Below are 19,592 nucleotides of genomic sequence, written 5' to 3'. Positions count from 1 at the left end.
CCTGAGGTGTGTAAAATAAAAATAAAACAAAAAAATGGGAAAGTGTTTATACTGACAGCCTAAAGGAAACATATGTTCTTGCGCCATACCTCTGAAAGTGAGTTAGAATCCCCCTTCACATTTTTTTTATCATGGAAAAACAATAATAACATTGAGGGAACGGTCAAACAGGAAGGCAGTTGCACCAAAGGTAGATTCTTCTCTTTGTTTTTTAATAAAATATAGCTCAAAACGTTGCAAAACAAAAGCCTGCTCAAATTAAATCCCCTTAAAAAAGATGAAACTGCATCTGTTCACCCTGCTGCATGTGGAAGGGTGGTATCCGGCTGAACCAAACTGTAAGTGAAGGAAAATAATCATAATGACAGAGGAGGAAGAGCGTCTGTATTCACACTGCAGCGGACGAGACGACGGGAAGAAATGACAAATTGTGGAACAGTTTGTTATTGTTCTGCTCGAACCTGAAATTCCTTTGAAAATCCCAACAAAAACAATAACAGACATTATTTTTTGGAACAAAGAGTCAGTCTTCTGAAGGATGGTATTGTATAATAAATCAAACACTCAGTTTGCCTGTCACTTTGCCCAAATTTAATGAAAGCCTCTGCTGAGAGAACAGGCCAGTTTACAGAACTTATTAAGAACGGTTTACATGGAGTCTGTGAAGATTTTCAATAATCCATGTCATGTTAACACCGGATTCTGTTCTTCAGGATAAATGGAATTTCAAAGTTCATGTAAGAGATGTTTTGTAGCTCTTCCAAAGAGCTTTTGCTGAATTAAACCTAAGAAGCTACTTAGATGAGCGACAAAACGCCAGCTACAAGAGGAATGTTTAAATTATAATTTCCAAAAAGTTTCGAAAAATCTTGTGACACTGGACTTAATCATCAATATTTAAGAAAATTCTTAGACCCTGGTTACTCATGAGCTTGGACCTCTTCTACATAGTTAAGTCCAGCAAAAAAAAACTACAAAAAGTCAAGGCTTAAAAGTTGAGCAAGTTAAATTCTCTAATTTGTTTGTTTCAGACCAAAAAATCTTGTTTCAACCATTTAAAAGTAACTTTTCAAATTCGGATTGTAATTATCTTGATCAAATCTTGCCTAATCTTGTCCAGCGCACACATTTTAGTCTTTCAACTCAGCAATGTCGAGATAATCTTTCTTGTGTTTAAATGGTGAAGACGACTTAGTCAAATAGATTAACTGTTGTGTCCTGTTCTAAACCTTGGCCCTTTGAAAAGACAACGATGGGATACAAACTAACCCACACAAACTCTTTATTAAGAGCAAAAAGTCGTTTTCAACTCATTTACCAATATAGGAAGCAGCAATTCTTTACCAATGCATTCCTATGCTGGGAATTGCTTTCTTGGCTTTGTGCCTTGACATGTTACAAGTGCAGACATGCTTTCTGAAAATACACTGTGTAAAACCAGAACTGTTGTTGGATGAAAATGACAAAATGACAAGTAAATGTCATGAAATTCATAAAATTCTAAAAAATTTAAAAAAGACATACATATATATATATATATATATATATATATATATATATATATTAAAAAAAAAGTATTCAAAAATCAGACTAAATAAGATTATTTTAACAACATAAAAATATACTTTTCCTCCAGCTCATAAAATTGTGTGAAAATTCGGCATCTTGTTGGTTGAAATAACAGTAAGAGTCTAATATTGCACATTTGCCTTCTGTTTTCATTTTATGTGCCAAGCCCTCTCACAAAGCCTCATATGCATGTTGAGCTCACATGTGCCTGACAACACCCGGCTACTTTTCATCTGACTCCACTGGCAGCTCAAATTCTCCTGCTCACAATAAGAGCCAGGATCTGGTCTGTGCCCACAGGCACGTAGGCTCTGCTTCTCTTTCAGGAGTGTCCATCACTGGCCTTTGTGCCACTGAAGGACACTCAGGGCATTTTTTTCACTCACTCTAGAGGAAATGTCTATTTCTGAGTTTTTGGAATACCTCAACTTACCCCCACCTTTGCTCTTAAACTATTACACGCCCTAATTTACACATACAGTATGTGAGATATCTAAAAATATATGTTTACACTCGTTGACTCACGCTTGTGGACAAAGATGACACACACTTGGTGTTTCTCTCTCTTCTCATCTCTTTCTCAGCTGACATTTAGTTGCATGCACTCAACTATGAATTGCATCATTCTATTCAATCTAGTGTACCAATGAAATAAACCTTTTTTTCCCCCCACAAGTCCTTTTAGTTTGGATAAAGTCTCATTAAACTCTTAAAACAGCTGGAGTGAATTCATGTTTGACAAAAAAAGTCAGTTGAAGCATGATCTTATTTTAGCCCTTCTACTTTTAGGAAAAGGAGTAGATCACACATTCTTCAATGTATATCATCAGTCTTTATTCACAAGAAGTCATTTTACATTTATTTTCAGATATTACATATATAAAACAATGGGGTAAAAAATCTTCTAACACATTTTGTGTTTTATAAATGACTGAAAAATATTGAAATACTTTATTCAAATCCTCCAAATCAATGTCATGTTGCCTCCGGGAGTTCTCCCCCTCCCCTCTCTGCTCTGCTCTTCAGATTGGTCCCAGCTGTTGGCACTCACCTCATCACCAATCAGCTCTACTTAAGAGGAATCTTCACCAGCATTCATCGCCACTTTGTTGCCCCTCTATGGTGCTTACCTGGTCACCTAGGCTACGTTCACACTGCAGGGCTTAATGCTCAATTCGGATTTTTTGAAAAAATCCGAATTATTTGCTAGACCGTTCACATTTCCAAGTAAATCCGAACTTTTGTGATCTCCAGTGTGACCGTGACACGACCCAAACGAGACCCGCATGCGCAGAAGCCAGAAGAATACTCAACGGTGAACGACGTCACTTGTTTGCGGAGCAGATGTCAACAACAGTGTTGTCAAAAGCGGAGCTCTTTTTGTAATATTAAATTTATTTTCACGAAGGAGCAGCACAATTACAATCTTCTCATTTTAAGAAGGCAATGGAGTCTGGATCGTCTGTACCCACTGTTGTGGAATGGAAATGTGTATGTGTTGGAGCCGCTCGCCCGCGTGTGTGCAAGCGCGTGCCGCGATAGAGAATAGGGGGGGGGGGCAGTGTGTGCGCGCATTCATGTTGTGTGTTACGGAGGACGGTAATAAAAGAAGGTTTCCCCCAAAATAAATGCTATGGACTCTTTATTAACCCGTTCTGGAGAATCTAAGGATCAGAACAGGGAGGAGGAGGAGGATCGCCTCGGGTCCCCCGCGCTTGAGCACGGTCAAAGGGGAGAAAGAAAAAAAAGTTATCGCGGGAAAGGTTCAACACCACGCTCTGCCATTTATCTGGAAATTTTTTCAAAAACCGCCCAGTTGCAATAAGAGCCCTGGAGTTTGGCCTGAAAAGAGCGATCAGCCCAAATATTAATCCAATCGGGGATCTCGCTTCCCTTCCACTGACTGATCTCAGCAGCATCGTCCACCATGGTTGATGTTCTCGTTCCTGCCTACTTTAACGCAAAATGAAGACGTTTGTTGCGTGTCGATGACGTACAGTTCGGAATCAAGTCGCCTGGCCGGTCAGACGGCGGTCGCAATTGAAAAGAACGGCTACAATTCGGAATCAGGCCGGCAAACCCACGGGGCCTGGGTCGCAATTGAAAAGATCGGATCTGTGTCATTCAGACTGTCATGAAAAGATCGGAATTGGGCCGCTTAGGGGCAAAAAATTCGGAATTGGGTCGTTTCAGCCTGCAGTGTGAACGTAGCCCAAGTCATGCCATTTAGTTCATGCTATCCTTGCTTAAACTAGTTTTGTACCCCGTCCACAGGACTGTTTCCATATGTGCCAACCTGGGTCCTTCCTCCACCCAAACCAGCTGAACGTCCTCCGAAATCCTTAACCTCCAGCCACGCCACGTCTCTGACCCACGTCACGATTCCAAGCCACGACACAATGCAAAGCCAAGCCAAGACTACAAACCCCGCAACACTTACCAACCTCTCCTCAAGAGTTGCTATGCCTTTGGACAAACATCGTTCATACTTAACCCCTGGTCATCATCCGATCACCATCTACATTCTGGGATAATAAATCATTTAATCCAGTTCTATCTCCTGTTTTCCATCTGGGTTCTAGCAAATGGGCCTGCTCAACCTTGTGATCATGACACCCGGTTTCCATTATAAATCATATTCTCTGTGAATTTCTGTGCAGCTTTGAAATATTCCTTTCCTTTCGGCTTTTCCCTTCACGGGTCGCCAGAGTGACTTAGCTTCTTTCAGTCTAACCCTGTCTTCTGCATCCTCTACTCGAACACCAGCTTTATGTCTTCATTCACTGAATAAGCCTCCTTTAGTCTTCCTCTAGACCTCTTTCCTGTTAGCTCTAGTCTCCGGGCATGCCCAAACCATCTCAGTCTGGCATCTCTAACTATCTCCAAAACCACTAACGTGCTGTCCCTCTGATGTACTCATTCCCGATCCTATCCATCCTGGTCACTCCCAAAAAGAAACTCAGCATCTTCATCTCCGCTACTTCCAGCTCTGCTGAAGTGCTACTTTCTATAGGTCAAACAACATGGCTAATCATCCCTAATAGAATTTGGACTGTTTCTGGATCACATTCATGTAGTGCCACGTGTTTATAGAGTATCTGATTTCTTGAAGACGTTTCACTGATGTAAGTCTTTGATGTGATTGTTTGGTTTGGTTTAGGTCACATCAGTTTAGCGGAGCCAGTGTCGGTTAACAAGAGATGATTGACATGATTTAATCAATTTGTGAGTTATCAGCATTTGTCTTTCAAAATGTTCCACACAGGTGGAGCCTCAAATGTAGCAAAAATTCCCCTCTCAATTTTATAAATCCCACAAAATGCACAGGATTTCCTCATGCTGTCACTTATCTTATGTTTGGTTCAATTATTTTTTTCATCTTTTTCTGTTAAAATGGTTTAATCTAATGGCAAAATGTGTCATCAAAACCCTTATTTTGTCCAAATACAGTTTATGTTTCAGCAGTGAGAACAGTACTAAGTGGTCAATTTAACAGTCTGGGAAGTAAAAATGAGGGCTGTGGTTTATATAAATGCATCCCATGCTAAGTCAGAATGCTCTGACTTTTGCATGATGTGCGTCAATTGGGAAAACTTCTGATGAAAATGGACAATTCTGTCCCCATATTGATTTTATATGAACAAAACTTATCCTGTTTACAAGAGGAATTTCAACGGCAGGATGCTTCATGCAACATAATTTTTCTACGCACTTCCATGAATTAAGGCGATGATGTAACACAGACACTCCCAAGAGTCTAGGCTTGTGACCATCATATAAACAAGTTTGTTCACTGATCCACACTCTGAATTGTGCTCGAGCAAAACAAATGCATCAAAGACTCCCTTTCATCGTGAAATCAATCAGAAATCTGCGAGCAGAAAACATTTCCTGCTTCCACTTGTGTGCGTCAAATGTGGTTTTAAAAAATAACTCCAATCCAATCCAATCCTGTAAGCACTAAATTGAACTTTAAATCTAGCAAGGTGTATGTCAGTGCAGGGTGCTGCTCTCTTTGTGGACCTTGTGTTTTTATTTATTTTTTCCACTAGACAAGAGTTACAGGCTCTGGCATCTTTTCTTGAACTTCTCCATCAATCGCTCTCCTTACAATCCCTGTAGTTAAAGGCGATAAATGACCTGCCACACATGTTTTTAAGTGTTTGTATTTGGAATGTCACTGGCTAACAACCTCATTTGCCAAACTCTGCCATCAATAAAAAGACTGCGGTATCCACTAATGGGACTGACTGTTTGTAAAACCATGGAAACTATTTTATCCTTGAGAAAATGCCTTTCACAACAATTTCACAACTTAAAGGACTTTTGAATCAATTGTTTTTTTCTCTCCATGTCTTTATTGAGAGAGTTTTTGCACAGAGGTTTTGTTCCAGACTGACACATCCCAACCACTGATGACCTCTGAACTAATCATTTGGAGAACAGGAACTGCTGATTTTGGTGACCCCTGACTCTGACGTACAAACTGTGCACAGAATTGTCAGCATGTTGTTCTAAATATGTTTACCTGCTGTAAACATATTTGCATTGGACTTTGCTGATTCACACTGACTTTAATTGTTTTAATCAGTTTTTTTATTTACTTTTATCAACTAGCCAAAGCAAATATTTAATTCAATCAGTTATTGCTGATGTATTGCTGATCTTTCTGCATTTCAGATGAAAATGCATCTTGTTCCTTTGTAATAAACTGATAGTAAATCCGTCCTTTGGATATGTCTAAATTCCCTCCCTACTCCCCAACTATAAAGTCTGGAACTATTTGTTGCCCTGTATTTACTACTTAAAAAAAGAATTAACATTATTTTAATGACAAGTAAAATGTAACCGATTTCATGAAGTAAAAATGTTGAACCATCCAATTTTTTATCTTCAGAACACCCTGGATTTCTTAATAGTCTTTGTAATCTGTTCATATTTATAAGGCTTTTTCTTCAGGAAATCAGTGACATCATATTTGACGTTGGTTGTTTCAATGGCAATCAAAAAAAATTGTGAGCACGCTGTCTGAATTTTTCACATAAAAAATCCTTCCAGCACAATGCATTGTCATCTATGTTCGCCAATCTAGAGAACTGCGATGCCCCCTGGTTTTTAGCAGAGACTTCTGGTAAATTTCTACTGCACCAGGTTTTGAAATTGTAGTTTCGTCAGCCCTACAGCCCTACAGCCCACCAGTGCAGAATCCACAGAATATTGAGCACAGAGCTGCTGCAGGAAAACAGGTACGTGCCTTAGAGTGCGTGCCTTAGAGTGAACATCAATTTGTCTAATCTCAACTGAGTAAAGCTTATCATCAGTGACCGATAACCTGGTCTATATATGTACCCTCACTCACTCATTGCCATTGAAGCAACCAACGTCTACCTCTGCGAAAGAGATAAATATTTCCACTGTGCCGTCACATGCCTCTCGGATAACACAGTAGGCTGTATCTACAGTCAACAGGAACCCAGATCACAGTTTAAGGCTGGGTCCTGGATGTCCCTTTGAGAGTCCTTTCCACTCAGTTTGATGACAATGACATTTTTTAACCCCTTTAAGCATCAAATTGTTTACACTTCCCCAAATCTAGCCACTTGTTCTTTTACATCTCGAAAATCTGAAAAAAACTCTAGCTGCATTAAGAATTTTTTGATAAACGTTAAGTCTTCCCCAGCATCGCTTGTAGACTTTGACATTGGATGAAGTGTGCTGTTGTTCACCTTTCGGCATATACCTTGGTTGCTACAGGGAATCAGCTTTCACTGATTCATGCAGGTAGTTTGGCAGAGATTTTCACTCCAGGTACCCTTCCTGACACAACCTACACACCCTTTGCACAGTAGTGCGACGGGCCTCGCCAAAGGACCCACACTGAATGAAGCTAATCAAGTACCCGGGGGAACGGACCCCAATTCCCCATGCACCAGTTCAACAAGCAGCCAACTGAGCCTTCATGACGCTTGGATGAAATGTCTTCCTGTATTCATTGTAACTGCATAACTCATCATCAATCAATGAGATCATCTACTGTTAAATGCTACATTACAAGTTATTCAGGTCTGTTGTCACCTAAAAACTTTTCTTCTGCAGTCACAGGACTTGTCAAGTATAAGGTTGTGACTGACTGTGCAGGAAGGGATTAGAAAAATCAGTTTGCCCTTGAAGAACACCAACTCCTACCCAGTCAGAGCAAAAGAAACACCAGCTTCTTTATTCAACTGGCTCTGCTTGGTCAAACAGAACTATCAGAAATAAAGCACAATGCAGCCCTTTCACTAACATTGTTTGTTTCCCTTTAAAACATAAAGGTCATGGGGTTCCTACTCAATTGGTAAAGAACCCCAAAAAAAACAGCTGAAAACACAGCTTTGGTCTGAATTCTGGCCTCAGTCTTTCTACTGCTTATCAACAGCAGGCATGTGAGGCGCATTCAAGAACGCATTTTCAAGCATGTTCATGAACACGCCTTGGTGTTCACACTGGACAAGCAGGGAGGGCCATCTTTTTATTTTTTACTGTTTGCATGTCTGCTGGTTTGTAGGAGGCTTGGTGTGAAATGTCGAAGCGGTGCTAATCTTGCAAGTCTTGCTCCAGGCCTATTCTTTCACAGCTCTATTCTGATATTTGAATTTGAATTTTCTTGCTTTTTAAAAAAATATTATTTATCTTGTGTTTTAATGTAAAACACTTTGTGTTATGTTTTTATAGGAAAAGTGTTATAGAAATCAAGTCTGATTTGATTTGATGTGTGCCGTGTCAGCTTAACCCTTCTATAGCTTTAGGTGACACAACAAGCATTAATCATAAGAACATTTTATTCAACAAACCCTTACATAATCATTGCCCTTTCTCCTAGGGCCTCAACCCTGTCATCACCTGACACCGTTTACACATTTTCACTGCTCTCAGGCCTCAGATCATACGTAAGGTCCAACAACGTGATCTCTGTTGTGAGAATCTAAATCTCCGGCAAATAAAATCCCTCTCAGCTGCGTATGACTGGGAACTTTATTTCAAGATACCTCCAGGCAGGTGTAGCTGTTTTACTGCTCAATATCTGTCATTCAGCAGAGAGCCAGCAGAGTTATGCTGATGCAGGAAATGAGGGGAGGGAAAGCTGTTGCTTCACATAAGCTCAGCTCTACTGGTTTGTTCATGTGTTGGTGTTATTCACCTCTGGGATTAACTACATAGTCCACATAACTGAGATGGATTCCAGCCATCCAGAGAAACAATTTGAGGTTCTGTTCCTCTAATTGGATGTTTGCTAACATTTAGAATTCTTGAATTCTCTACAAATGTCCAGGCTGTTGTCAGTATGTATAAGTAGATGCAGTTCCTAAAAGACACATTAAGGCTCACTCATAACAGCAAAACACAAATTGATTTTACAATTATACATCTACTTAATAGGCTGAAAGCTGTTTAATTTTAGAGATGTAGTGGTTTTCATTGTAAAACGGACACATATCCAACAATCCTTTGTTAGCGCAGTGATTTGACCAGCTATATGATTTTGCAAACTGACATAAAAACAACAGATCTGCAGTTAAAAACACAGTCAAATCAACAATTTTTGTCTCCATTTAACTGGATTTGTTTATAATTTTAATCTTAAACTGAAAAACAACCCTAAATGTTTTTACTATTGTTTCTTTTTGTAATGTCATCTTCTTGTAATTCAAAAAAATTACAAGAGTAAATAACACTGACTTTTATTTAAAATAGTTAGGAAATGCTTTATTTATTTATTCCTCAACCTTCACAGCGGTGTCAAACCAAACACAAGAATCTTGTAGCTAAAATATATTCAAGGTGTCAAGCAATCAAATAAAGGAGTAAACGTTTGGATGAAATTCAAACACACCATTTATACTTAAAAACAGAAACTACCCATGAAGCTATGAACAACCCAGATAAGGATCCAGGTGAAATAGCATTTAAAAATGGAATTGGTATCCCCACAATTTCTATCCACCAGATCAAAAACCAAGTAAGCAGATGTTCTTAAAGTAAAAAAACTAAAAAAATTAAAAAAATAAGTTGAAAAGACAAGTTTAAACTAGTTAGAAGATGATGCAGATCTTTAAGCTGTTTGGATTCCATATGTACTTTAATTGCATATGTTATTGTAAAGAAATGTCTGGAATATTTCTGGTGTATCTTTAAAATTAGACTCTTTCAGGAATTTAAGATAAAGCTTTTGAGTAAACGTATCAACCACAAGACCTTTTGTGTAGAAAGAAAATAGAGTTTTACCAGAAAGCATTTTTAGTGATGCAAAACGATGTGTTGAAATCGTCGTGCGCACTTTTGCGCAGGATAAGTAAATAACACCTCCATTCAGCAGAGCAACAAATAACTGAGCTTGCCAAACAATGTGGTGGCCTTTAAAAAAGCTGGCATGTTAACTGTGCTCTTCAGCCCCTTTCTCAATGCCATTCATATCAATTCAGCCTGTGCCTGATGGGTTGCGAAACCAAGAGATACAGCACAGATGTGAACAAAGGCATTTGTAGGAGGCCTCAAAATCCACATTTGTCTGCAGCCTTTTCCCCATTCAGTCATGTCACATTAACATTTCAGCTCTCGTCAATTTATCCTTCATAAAAAAAAAAATGTTGGAAAACGTGTATATTTTAATGAAATCCCACACAAAAAAATCACCTTTTAATTTACTGGAGTAAATTAAACTGGAGTAAATTAAACTAAACTACTCCTAATAAACTAAACTACTCCTAATTTTTACAAAGTCCTTTTAGTTTGTGAGATGAGCTGTGTTATTTTGAGAACCCTTAATCAGCATTTTAGCAAAAGGGAATTCTTAAGCGTTACCCAGGCTGCTGGCACCCTGGCTGCTTTGGGCCCAACCCAAAAACTACCGTAACCAGAATGAACCGGCTGCAACCCAAACCAGCCAGAGAGCCCATAGCAGCACTCAATGCCCACTTTATTTTCCTCCCTAAATTGCCTCATCCCTGTTTGCAAACCCTCCTACATCAAACAAGGTCTTGATTCATAGTAACCAGTCCTGTTAGTCTGCTCGCTGGTCTTGTGGAAACCCAGTACTCCAGGCAACAGGCGCAGAGCCAGACCAGGCTCTGAAATGCTGACTCACTCCTTTCCTTTCTATGCTCGGCCCAAAGCTGCATCCCCGGTGCCATGAGGCCCTAAGGCTGCCCCGATTAAGATGCTGGTGAGGTGCATAAAGGGGTAATGAGAGCTGAATGTGTAATCCCACAGTAATTACAACATACAGGAACAAAGCGCGCCAGTATGAAATATTACTCTTTCTGTTAAATGTCTTATAGTTAACTTTCCCATGACCTTTGGGTATTGTTGAGAACAGTCTTTGACCAACAGGACCTAAAGTTAGTGGCAGGCGCATTCAGCGTTTTACTGTTTCTTTGACTTCATGCTGTCGCTCTGCTGGAGTTGCTATGCAAACGCACATTGCATGTTCTGGTTCACAGAATTAAGAAACAGAAAACAGCTCCTAGGTTTGAAAGAAAAAAGGGTTTGAAACAAACACGCCATCAAAGCAGAAGAATAATAGGATCGAAATCATGGAATGTTCAAATTTGGAAAACACAATCAGACAGACAGACATGTTATTTAGATATGATCTGATTTTTTTTTGCAGAGGAAACTCTTAGGTCAGGTATCATGGCAACCTTATGAGAAGTCTTTTAATGAGTTAAGATTCTGTAATATGATGACGTCAAACAAAGAACACACCTACGTTCTAAAGGTCATTGGGTTTAAACCGTTTAATGGAAAATCCTTAAAAAAAAACTACCCCTGCTGCCAAGCCGAATAAAAAAATAGATGTCAAATTGCATCGGTGAACCTTTGTGATGCTTGCCGAAATTCATTGGAGCATCTCAGACGTTTGCAGCCCAAGCCAAATGAGGTAAGAGTGGAAACGAGCCAAATGGAATTTTGCAGGGTTTCTGCTGTCTTCTGCCACACTGTTGCTGGCCGCACTTGTTTGAACATTGTCTGATTATCAGACTTACGTCACAGCCAACTTCACCCCACATATGATTCATTCATTCATTCATTCATTCATTCATTCATTCATTCATTCATTCATTCATTCATTCATTCATTCATTCATTCATTCATTCGTTCGTTCGTTCATCTTCTAAACCTGTTTCGTCCCTTTCGGGGTCCCGAGGCTGCCGTAGCCCATCCCGGCCACTCGTGGGTGAAGGCAGGGGGCCTCCTGGACAGGTCGCCAGTCTGTCGCAGCGCCCCCACAAATGAGCTGATCAAAACCTCTGTTCTTCTTGAACGTGAACCACTCCCACAGCATGCCTTTACTCCACTTACTTACACACAGACCTGCCCTGCAAACAATATTTTGACGGTCCATTTTCAAAACAGGTTAGTCAGAATGCCAAACATGCAAGCACAGTCATTTTGTTTTAGTTTAACAAAAGTGGTTTTCATGTGTGATCAGGCACTATGGTTGTGTCCGAATTCCTTTGCTACTTACTACATAGTGCGTTCGCCATTTTGCGATGCTGTCTGAATTTACAATTCCAAAATTGAGTGCCCTAGAAATTTCCCACGAGTCTCTGCGAAAAACCTTTGTACATCGATGCTAACTAGTTTGGCGACCATAGACCACAAAGCATTGCGTCGGAACAATTTTTGCCAAAAGAAATGTATTTAAATGTATTTTTTCAATATACCATCAATGCTTTTATCTTCAAAAGACAGTGGACTCCTGATCGTCGCAAAACGCTTATGTCAATTAGATTTTCACTTTGTGAAATTGATGACGTCATATTCGCAATTTTAAAAAGAAAAATGTAGAGAGCATGGTGTCCGAATTGCTTTTAAAATCCAGGGCACTACAAAGTCCTGCACTGTATAGTTTTTTAGTAGTTAGGGGTTAGGGTGGGAATTCGGACATGGCCTATGACGTTGTTGAAAGGAGTTGAAGACATGTTTGTTTGCTGCAATGTATGCTAAACCTTCTCAAGCAATATCTGCAGTGTTTACTTACAGAAATGTTAGGAAATATACAACCGTCAGTTTGCTTGTTCCTCTGAAAACAAAAGTTTAGGGTGATGACTTTACGAAATCAATATCTGGAGAGCAAGAATTTAAAGATTGGAACCAAATTCTGTTCAAAGGGCCTAACATAAGTAATAATAAACAACATGCAGAAACTTAAACTATAAATAAGTTATTTGAAAGTCTGGGTCAGCAGAACTGGAATATATTTTCTTGTTAAACTCCAACTACAAGTCATGTAAAAAAAAAAAAAAAAGTAATTTCCTGCAAAGATGGATTGGTGTTGAAAACAAAATACATTTTGTAATGCTGCGTTCACACACACAATTTGATTTGAATCAATTTGTGTCAGATGCTTCTCTTTCAACTCACGTCAAATTTGCTGTTTGACGCTTGTCCAAAAATGTGTTCAGAAACTTGAGGCTCCAGACACGTGTAGGAAGACCTACCGCCAAACATTTTTATCCTCATCACTACATGGAGGTATTGACTGTATAGCTGTATGTTTCATATACAGTCAATGCATGGAAGACGCAGATGATGTTGAGAAATCAGATTTATTTTTAATATTTATTTTTTTCCTCCATGTTGGTTTTGAACTCCACTTGCTGATCTCAACAAATCATGGGCTAAAGCTGAGTCAGCCCAAAATGCGACGCACCCAACGCTCAAATTCCACTATAGGACTTCTGATAGCATTTATACATTGACTTAACATTCAAACTGAATGCTCCTGATGTGGGAATCACATTTAGTGTGAACGCAGCTGTCATTAAAATAAAAAAAAATAAAAACATGTTTTTTATTAAATACTATTTAGCTTGAATAAAAAGGGGGCCTAAAAAAGGACCTAATGGTGATACTGCCACCGCTGTGTTTAAATAAAGAGACAGGGCTCTGTGGTTTCCTTTGTTTTTTTTTTGTTTTTGTTTTTGACTAAGCTCTGTGCTTATGCTGCCGTTTTCATAATAATTAATGATTAGCATCTCCACTCAGCAAAACAACCGATTTGTGATGGTATAATTGATTACACAGTGTGATTTCACAAAGGGGTTGTCAGAAGTGTAAATCTAAACTCAGGAAGCCTCAGGAAACTTGATACTTCTTGTTTTCAGGGTTATGCATCTTTTAAAGTTTTTTGCAACAGGGATGGTGTATCAGCTAGTCCATTTGAGAATATATTTGTTCATTTACTGTGCATGGAGCATGTGACACAGTTACAAGTTATTCACACTCTGACCTTATATTTTTTTTAGTTTTTCTTTCCTATGCTCAAACCCCAACACTTAGTCATCATGACTGAAGAGCAGAACTGCTGTCGTGTCCTGGCTGCTGATCTCATCCCTTGACATAAAATCCATACACACACATAAACACAAACCTTGCACCTATCCCTATTATGGCAATGCACTGGTTTCCATTCCTTTGGCAAGCCATGACTTTAACTAAGGTTTAGTTAGTTAACTCTTCCTCATTCTGATGCTTGGTTTCTACAGCAACAGATCATCTTGACCATGTCTACATGCCTAAATGCATTGAGCTGCTAGCTTGTGATTGGCTGATCAGAAATTTATATTAATGAGCCGTTGGACAGGTGTGCCTAAAAACTGGCCAGCAAGTGGACATGTATTGGTTTTTAAGCTAACACGCCTTAACTGAGACATGTGGCAATGACTGGTCTCTTAATTTGAGCCGGTTTAGCTCGTGCTGGTTTGCGGCGCCTTCCGTCCGTGAAACCAGGGTTCGACTCCGGGCTGCTCCCTGTTCCCTTCTCTACTTCTGTGCTGGTCCCAAGCCCGGTTGCTTTGAGAGGGTTGCGTCAGGAAGGGCATCCGGCGTAAAACATTGCCAAGTTTACCATGCGACTCGTTCGCTGTGGCGACCCCTGATGGGAAAAGCCGAAAGGGAAACAACTGGTCTCTTAATTACAGGTCCAGCCATCTTCTTTCTTTATTACATTTCTTTATTCTTTTTTATATTTTTTCCCATCATTCATTAACTTTACTCTCTTGACATCCATTGGACCCCACATATTTTTCTGAACTGCTGAAATACAGCAGCACACAACAACAACCACAAAACAGTTCACTACAATCCTAGTCAGTCTTTGTTCGGGTCCTTCAGGTGATTTTCTAACAGGATTCTCTCCCCTTGGGCATAACTGGACTTTAAAGGTTCATCTAGAAGACGTTTTGCTGCTCAGCCGCATAGCTTCTTCAATTATGAACAGTCCAGAACAAAAGAGGCACAATCTTGTTCTTGTGAAAATATTTGTATTCCTTTCTTCTTGTCAAATGCAGGGTTCATGCTACTTAAGAATCCGATTCTCTGCACTGATCTGTCTCTTTTTATAAGTAGAATCTGGACTACGAGCAGGTCAGATTATTGATGTTTTTCTGTGAAATTTGTTTTGCTGGGCTTTGCATCACTGATGTCTGTAGGAAGCCCATGGAACAAAACATTTTAACAACAATCTCTGTTGCATGATTGTTGTTAAAATCATGCAAAAAAAATTGGTTGTTTGTTGTTTGTGCACACATTCAATTTAGAGAAATCCAGTTTTTTCACACAATCAAAATCACGACTCAATAGTTTATCGTTTTTCTTCCTGATTGTAAACCCTTGCAGGACAGGTGTACAGTAGTTCATTTTTCTATAAACGTTTCTGTTGTTCATTTTTCTTCACCTGTCCTTCAACTGAACCAACATGTAACACAAAAGCAAGAGAAATCAGAGAAAACAAACAACTGTCAGGGAAGTTGTTGGCAGTAAAACCCAAGTGAAACACTGGACCTCTTGTTCGGCTGCACACATCAATGCACAGCGACCAGCATGTCATAATGGCAGGGGCAAGAATCCTATTATTTTGATTGGGTGTTCAGAAATTGAAATAATGAGGGAGTTGGAAGTCTTCAGCGGTTCAGTTTCTGCCAGGAAGGTGGAGAAACTTTAAGCTGCTCAAAATCTCATGCTGGTGTTGCCATTAATGCCTCTTAAACAAAACACGTGGCCTCATCTGAAAATAAACACAGGGAGAGGATGTGGTTCTTTTTCCTCCAATAAGTACAAGTGATGTAAGAACAAAAAAAGGGCAAAAAAAAGGTTACTTGTTTTGTGCACCTCAGAAATCCAGAATAGTTTCTTTAAGAATTTGTACCAGCAATTGTGAATTGTGTTGATTTAAGTAACACCGATTTATTAGCAAATTATTCAAAATAAAAGCTTCAAATTAAGCAAATAGTGAATAAAGCCTAAATTATTTGAATCCAAATTCAGGGCAACTTGTTATACATGCATTTTATCTGAACGGTAATTTGGAAAAATGGGAACATTTTAATACTAACAATAGAATAAAACAGTTAAAGACGTTCTTTAGCCATTGTTATATAATGAAAGCATGTACACAATGTGGGATCAAGAAAAGCCCCCTGTGGTACACCATGGATGAGTCTGGTGTGTAAAATTCCAGAGTAGATCTTGTTTGCTTATTACATAAACCAGTTTAGTGCACCTCTACTGATGCATGTTAGGTTTTTCAGTGCCTGCTATCTTTGTATTAACTGCAGTACCGATACTTTGTATTTCCTGCTTATTCAGATCATGAGACTGCTGTTTTATACCTGTCCACTTGCAGAGATACAGCTGTGACAGTCACTCCAAACAGAGATTCTTTCTGTTGAAATGGTCAGATAGTGTATTTGCAACATTTTTCTTAAACTTTGGGGACAAAAGTGAGAAATAAATATGTAACACTAATACCTCTGGATAAAGACAGAACTTTGTGAATTAAGTTCTAACCACAGAACCTTCAAAGGCCTGAGCAATGCAGTGCATCAACAGTGATATATTGATCAAAGTGTGCATGTGGAAGTGTCAGTTATGGGAAAGAGTTGGGTACCGATACAAGGCTGACATTGACGCAAGCTGAGATTGGTCAATCAACAAAATGCGAGTTCTACAGTTCAAATTGGGATTGCTAGATAATCCATCAGTGACAGGAATGGGAAGGAGGAATGCTCTGCATTTGATCTCTTTTAAAAAATGAATTGAGCATGTTTTTGACAAACCATCACTTGAGAAGAAGAAGAAGAACTAAAGCAACACATTGTTTAGCAGGAGATGGACCCTCCAGGCTACAGTGCAAAAAAGAAAACAGTTATTTTCATTCACAGCACAACAGGGTCAAACAGAGGAATATTAATTGAGATGAAACTGCAGCAAATTAGATAAAATATAGACACACTACTAGATAAAGCTGACAGCTTAATAAACATAGAATCGGGATGAAGCTCCTGGGGGGGCAGGTGCCCCTTCAGCAAAAAGGCTTGATCCCCTACTTACCCTCCAATTTTTGAGTCGAAATTAGTATTGTTATTGCCAAAGATTACAAGAGCATCAACACTACCTTCTTGAAGCATTACAAAAATGACAAAAGCAAGATTTTTGACACCACCCCAGCTGTTTTAATACTTATGACAATAATCAAACTGTTTGAAACACATATGTTCGATCTATTCATATAATGGCCTTCCACTCTTCTGTTCTCATTTGCCCCCCTCCCAAAGTCCCATCCGCCACAGGTTTCCCTCAGTCTCCTTGAATCAATGTGTTCCACATTTCTGCAGGTGCCCGGTTTCCTTCTTAAAACGTTAAACTTTTAATGAGAAGGAGAAAGTCTCTTGCTTCACTCTTTCAGGGTTTTTTTCTGAGAATTAGCAGATTAGCTAATCCAGCAGGGTGTTGCGTTTGCTGCACATGGGATGTATTTGGGAAAAATTGAAATACGATTTCCTTTGAGCTGCAGAAAGCTCTACCTTAAAAACCATGAAGCTAAATTAAACAAAGACTTTTGAGTCTTTGAAAAGATAAACTTCTAGGAAAACATAACTTGGTGTTAACCTCTAATTTTGGTATTCATCATGCTGTTCGGCTGGATTCTGCAAGTTTGTCCCTTGAACTCCCACACACAAAGTAGCAGAGTTTCAAAAGGTCATGCAACTAATGTGCTACATTACTAATGATGAATAATAACTTGGTCTAAAATCATGTGAATAATCTTTTCTTAGTTTGGGGATTTTTTTTTTACTACCGTAAAATCATCTTCTTTCCAACTTGTTTTATTTTTGCATGAAGTTAGAAAAGTTGATTGTCTCCGCATGAAACCAGCATTTTCTGTCTGCAATCAAATGTCTTATTACTATCAAAACACATACAACATGTACAGAAATGAAGACCAGGTTGCCGTACCCTACATTGGCGCATGAAATTTAAATTACGCTTTTTTGCTTTCTGATATAAATCCAGTGCATTGATTTTTTTAATGCCACAACAAAATCAAAAGTACAGTTCAGAGAAAATGAAACATTAAAAATCTATCAAAACTAACAAATGTGTTTTTTAGCCAACAAAAATAATTAAAGGATCAGGTATGTTATGTGAAATTTGGCTGTAAACCCAACAGCAAAAGCCAAAATTAGAAAATTAAAATAAATTGATGTAAAAAAACTGACTTTTTGGAATAGAAGTCAATCAGTATTATGACTAGATCAAAGAGCTGCTGCACCGGTTCCTCATTAACCCGTGTGCTATCCCAGACACTTTGTGATCTTCACTGGTGTCTATGGATTACATGAAATCGTCTTCACCTTATCTACCTTTGTCATGGTAGGTATAACATGTCAATGTAAAGGTGGGGTCATTTTGACCCCACAAGATAAAGAGTAGTTTTTCCTTTCAAAAACATTCATATTCTTGCTTCATAAATAGTTTATCCTATGGAGCAAAAAGTTATGTAACACTCTGTGAATATTGCTTTATGATTCAGTGTCCGGTGTAGGGGTCAAGGAAAAGGATTGTTGTAATCACTGAACCTTCGCTGTGAAGTTTGTCTGCAGCTGGGAGGGGACGTCTGCTGGGACTGAATCAGACTAAATATCCTTCCTATCACAATAGTCATCCTCACTGAGCAAACAGCAGTGAAACAAATCAGGGTGCTATAAAACAATGAGAGAAAACTGAGTAATTCTTGAACTAATAATCAATCTTTGATGCCGTGGGCCCCTCTGTCGTCATTTCGAAGCCCTTTCATGAAGAGAAAACAACTCAAAGTTAGATGAAGGTGCTGGCCAATGCTGTTTGAAGAAATTCAGAAAAACAAACATGACAGGTCCAGCCAGGGTGGAGGCTACCAAATGCAGCTTTTATCCACAGGAATTTTCATTGTTTTAATTGTGGAACAATAAACGTTGCTGCTAAAAGCTGTCCACAGACCTTTCTTAAGCCAAACCAATGATGACAAACAGGAAAAAACGTTTCATCAGACTATAGAGCCAAATCTTTCCTTTATTGTAAAAAGTACTGGACTTTGTACTTTCTGTGTCATCTTAAGGAAGAGATTATCTTTACCAACTTGTGAAATTAGTCAGAGAATCAGGCTTTGCAAGTTTTTTTTTTTTTTTTTGGGGGGGGGGGGGGGGGGGGGGTTGCTGTTATTCAGAAACTTTCAAAAGAGAAACGTCAATTTTGATGGCTCCCTCTAGTGGAGGAAGACCAGGATGACAACCACTCCTGAATCAAGATGTCTGGCTGAAAACTTAAAAATTGCTGAAGTTATGAACAACTGATAGAGGAAATGCAAAACAACCATCAGTCTTGTTATATGTATAGGTTAGAAAACAAATCTAGAAAAATATGATAGGGAGATATTACCCCATGTCAGTGTAACTCAAACAATTTGTTTTATTTAAAGTCTGGGATAAGAGCAGCCTGCTATCTGGCTCAAGCAGGATTATAATGAAAACTTCCAAAAACCCGCTCATGAGATTATTTTTCACATAAATAGAATAAGAAATGAAAATAGAATATGGATGGAACAACAGACAAAAATACCGACAGTCAAGCAGGGAGACATGAAGACAATTAAGTAAGAATTCCGACAGAAATGCAAAGCAAAAATTATCTTTTGAAAATTATATTTGAACTGGAAGATA

Source organism: Oryzias latipes, chromosome 5, assembly GCF_053564925.1.
Source record: "Oryzias latipes strain Hd-rR chromosome 5, Olatipes_Hd-rR_3.1".
Taxonomy (NCBI): Eukaryota; Metazoa; Chordata; class Actinopteri; order Beloniformes; family Adrianichthyidae; genus Oryzias; species Oryzias latipes.
The sequence above is the reverse complement of the archived record's forward strand: the minus strand, read 5'-3'. Positions refer to the sequence as shown.